The sequence below is a fragment of the Sinocyclocheilus anshuiensis genome, unplaced genomic scaffold (genome assembly GCF_001515605.1).
Source record: "Sinocyclocheilus anshuiensis isolate Anshui unplaced genomic scaffold, SAMN03320099.WGS_v1.1 scaffold1714, whole genome shotgun sequence".
In the NCBI taxonomy this organism is placed as follows: domain Eukaryota; kingdom Metazoa; phylum Chordata; class Actinopteri; order Cypriniformes; family Cyprinidae; genus Sinocyclocheilus; species Sinocyclocheilus anshuiensis.
Genome location: NW_015546107.1, coordinates 4,580 through 9,388, shown reverse-complemented (window position 1 = coordinate 9,388; position 4,809 = coordinate 4,580). Strand labels below are relative to the sequence as shown.

General features: G+C 36.2%; 1 long non-coding RNA gene across 1 annotated transcript; it reads left to right on the top strand.

Annotated features, from left to right (window-relative positions):
* The first annotated feature begins 2,171 nt into the window (after nt 1-2,171).
* Nucleotides 2,172-3,813, top strand: LOC107700629 (uncharacterized). Its single transcript, XR_001635563.1, has 3 exons — nt 2,172-2,230; nt 2,460-2,575; nt 3,754-3,813. It is a non-coding gene; the product is annotated as an uncharacterized LOC107700629 (long non-coding RNA).
* Nucleotides 3,814-4,809: the final 996 nt, after the last annotated feature.

Here is a 4,809-nt window from a genome sequence, read left to right as displayed (position 1 = left end):
GGGAGCATGACGTATGAGTTCAGCGTTGCGCATGCGCCGGTGAGTCTCGTGAAAACCAGCGTTTGTTTACAGGATCAAAAGAAGCAAAGTTTCCTTACTTTAGCAAAGGAAAATAAGTCTCCTCTTGGCTTATATCGAAATCCTCCCACATTCTTTACAAATCCTCGTTTTGTACTTCAAATTAGTGACCGTTGTTTTGTTTCGGTCTCTCCGCGTGCGGAGAGTATATTTCACTTCTGAGCGGCGCATGCGCAACGCTGACCTCATACGTCATGCTCCCGGAACTGCTTCCGTGTACAACAGTGAGCGCAAGCTAGATTCAAGTGATTATTCCAACTCTGGATTCGTCTGAAAGAAGAAAGTCATATACACCTAGGATGCATCGGAGGTGAGTAAAACAGCCTAATTTTCATTTTTGGCTGAACTAACCCTTTAACACAAGCGCTTCGGGGTGCTGTGTTTGTAACTTTGCAACATCAGAATAGATGACGTCACATGCTACCTCCACATCGGCGTGTGGACGGATGTAAACAATGACAACAATGGCGTGTCTGAACTCTCTGGGCAAGTGTAACGTGGGTATGCAGGTAGAGAAATTTCCCCGTGAGTGATTTATTTATTTCAGCCTGTAGGTGGAATCGGGAGGAGGGATTTCCCTGATCCTCAAAAGTGGAATGACGTCATCTGGATTTTCTACTATATAAACTTTGATGACGTCTTTCGCTGTTTGTTTGGGTCTCTCGCCTCATGGCGAGATCGCTCATCTCCTCTCTTCTCCTTGCAGGAGTGATCCTGTTTTCTGATTTTTAATTGTTTTTTTTTTTGTTTTAGTTTTTTTAGTTTTTTACTTTTTAACTAATTAATTTTCGACATCTATTTTATATATATTTGCTTGTCTTTTCAGTAGCAGGTTGTGGATTAATTTTTCTTAGTTCACGTTTTGTTATTTAGTTAGATCTAGCGAGGTAAGCAGTGGCCCACAAGACTCGCCTACTTTATTTTCCCCGGGAGCTAGGTAAGATCTCTCTAGGTGGTTAGGTGTAGTCAAGGTTTTCTCTTTTCCTAGCAGCATTATCTGTTAACTGTTATTATTTGTGTTAATCTTTTGTTCATTATAGTATATTTGTGGATAACATTTTGTCTGTTTGTTCGTTTTGCATTTGGATTCATTCTTATGGCATAAATAGTCATCACAGCTTCATTCAGTCATCTGTGATTTTCTTATATGTTCGGTCCTTGCCTCTCTGATTAGATTTAACGAGCTGAAGTTGGTTTTGGGTCGTAACATCAAGTAATAGGGGTGCAAACTTACGGCCAGAAGTTCAATGTCTCTGTAGCAGCTGGATATTTTGATGCTCACATTCCCATGATTACACCACCTTGAACATCGTTGATATGTTTTATTATTTGCATGTAATTATCATTTCTGATTTTAGCGTGAACGGGACTTTTATTTTGGAGGGGAGATTTGACATAATAAGGCTTTTGCCAGTTGATAACGTTTTTAAAAATGTTTTACCATCACCTCATCAGGTAAATGGGGAATCACACAGGCATGGGACTTTGTTTTCAGTGCAAGCAGTTGATTTCTCAAATAAATGAGTTTTGGTGTGTGAGAATCCATATCCATAGGATAAATGATAATCAAAAACATTTAAAAAATCCTTATCCATAGGATAAATGATAATAAATGTCACTCACGGCAGCACCAGAAGATGATACTGAAGATAATACACATGTTTTGCTCCTGCCCTGCCCTCTCCTCATTTTGGTTGTCTGTTTTCAATTCTCTTTCAGCTATTTCCTCGTTTAATACTCAACCCTCTTCTATCATTGGTCTATTTGGTGTCCTGCCTACTAATTATTCTTTGCCCCCACTATTTTGCTGATTTTCTTTTTTTTTTGAGTTTGTGGCCCTATAAAAAAAGTTGAATTATATGGACAAATGTTTGTTGAATTAAAGATTGATAAATCTCTTTCTAAAAAAAATCTAATAAAACATAATTGTGTAACCATTTACAGAATCTCATCGATTATTTTCATTCAACAACAAAAATTTAAATATGTATTTCAGCAAGAATTTAACTCTGAACATTGTTGATATGTTTTATTATTTGTATTTGAATATGTCTGATTTTAGTGTGAGAATGGGACTTTTATTTTGGAGGGGAGATATGACATCATAAGGCTGTGCCTGGCTCTTGCTCTTTTGTGATTTGGCTGAAGAAAGGTTTGTGTTTTGAGCTTTTGAAGTGTTCCAAACTGTTCAGGCAATTTTATGCTTCTAACGAGAACTCTTAAATGAATGTTTTATTACTGAATGTAACATTGTAATGCTTTGTATAACATTTTTGAACGTTTATTTTTCTTTTTTTTAAGCAAAGTGCATCTGCACACGTGTAACACATTTGGATTTATTTTCTTTCTGTTAATTATTCTCATCTTGTCCAAACTCACAGAAAAACATCCACGTGACACACTATTATACAGATGGCGTTTATTAAAGAGGAGAGTGAAGACATTAGGATTGCAGAAGTATTCAGCATCAAACATGAAGATACTGAGGAACAAACAGGTTGGTGTCTTTCTCAAAGCTGAACTCAGTCAATTGATTCTTATTCACAGTACAGCTCTACAGAAATGAATGATGTTTCTGAAGAATGTCATATGATTTTCCTAATTCTGGCTTTTATTTGACCTGGAGTGTAGGCCAGGGCCGGTTCTAGACATTAGGAGGCCCTAGGCAAAATTCATGTTGGAGCCCCCCCACCCCCTTGAAACAAATATGATTCCTAACCTTTTTATTTATACAACAATTAAATTTAGATTTTGTATGTTTTTATTTATACAGGACAAAAGTTTGGAAACATTACTATTTAAAATGTTTTTGAAAGAAGTCTCTTATGCTCATCAAGCCTGGATTTAGCCTATTTGATGAAAAATACAGAAAATAATCAATAATATTGTGAAATATTATTACAATTTAAAATAATGGTTTTCTATTTTACTATACTTTAAAATATATTTCTGTGATGCGCAGCTGAATTTTCAGCATCATTACTCAGTGTCACATGATCCTACATAAATCATTCTAATATGCTGATTTATTAACAATGCTAGAAACAGTGCTTAATGTGTATTTTGTTTCTGGATTTTTTAATTATTAAAAATCTTTTATAACAATATAAGTCTTCACTATCACTTTTTACCTAATTAACATCCTTTCTGAATATTATTGTTTTTTTTTTGTTTTGATCAAATAAATGCAGGCTTGATGAGCATAATAAATTTCTTTCAAAAACATTAAGAAATAGTAATGGGTCCAAACATTTGACTGGTACTGTATGTACATGTTAATCAAACTTTATCTAAGGTAATCTTTTTTTGTTTGATGAAGATGTTGTTGTAATCAGTTTCAGAATACCACTTAAGTAAGTGCTTTTATCATTTTTTCCTAGCTGGGTATGGGCAGGATTTCTCCCTCCCATTTAATCAATATTGACTACAGATATTGTCATATTATTAATATCAATAATATGATATTATGTATTGCATTGTTACCTTAAATATGACATATTTACACAAATCAAGTGGAGCAGAAAGACACGATCACTACGTTCTAGTGTGTTTGCTTCTTAACTTTGGATACAAAGTTCTCCGCTTTTACTTTTGTAGCTATTTTGTTAGTCAGCTCCCGAAGTGATGTCATTCATTGACCACGTAAATTCAAAGCATCGTTTTTATTCACCTTAGACCTGAAGGTGCTGATAGAGGAGAGTCAAGAACTGAATGAAAATGAAGACAAGTACCTGGTTGAGAAAATCCTGATTTCATAACGGAAGAAAAATAGTTTAGCTGTTCACAGACTAAAAAAGACTTCTACACGAAAAAGAGCTCAGAAGACAGGAACTAGAGGTTTCTCCTGCAAACACTGTGGAAAAATGTTTACTCAAAATGAAACCCTTAAAAGACACATGAGAATTCACACTGGAGAGAAACCTTTCATTTGCAAACACTGTGGAAAGATTTTTACCCATAAAGGAAACCTTAAAAAGCACGTACAGTGAGGGGAAAATTTTTTTGATCCCCTGCTGATTTTGTATGTTTGCCCAATGACAAAAAAAAATGATCAGTCTATAATTTTAATGGTAGGTTCATTTTAACAGTGAGTGACAGAATAACAACAAAAAAATCCAGAAAAACGCATTTCAAAAAAGTTATAATTTGATTTGCATTTTAATGAGTGAAATAAGTATTTGATCCCCTATCAATCAGCAAGATTTCTGGCTCCCAGGTGTCTTTCATACAGGTAACGAGCTGAGATTAGGAGCACTCTCTTAAAGGGAGTGCTCCTAATCTCAGTTTGTTACCTGTAAAAAAGACACCTGTCCACAGAAGCAAGCAATCAATCAATCAGATCCCAAACTCTCCACCATAGCTAAGACCAAAGAGCTGTCCAAGGATGTCAGGGACAAGACTGTAGACCTACACAATGCTGGAATGGGCTACAAGACCATCGTCAAGCAGCTTGGTGAGAAGGTGACAACAGTTGGTGCGATTATTCGCAAATGGAAGAAACACAAAATAACTGTCAGTCTCCCTCAGTCTGGGGCTCCATGCAAGATCTCACCTCGTGGAGTTTCAATGATCATGAGAACGGTGAGGAATCAGCCCAGAACTATACGGGAGGATCCTGTCAATGATCTCAAGGCAGCTGGGACCATAGTCACCAAGAAAACAATTGGTAACGCACTACACCTTGAAGGACTGAAATCCTGCAGCACCCGCAAGGTCCCCCTGCTCAAGTAA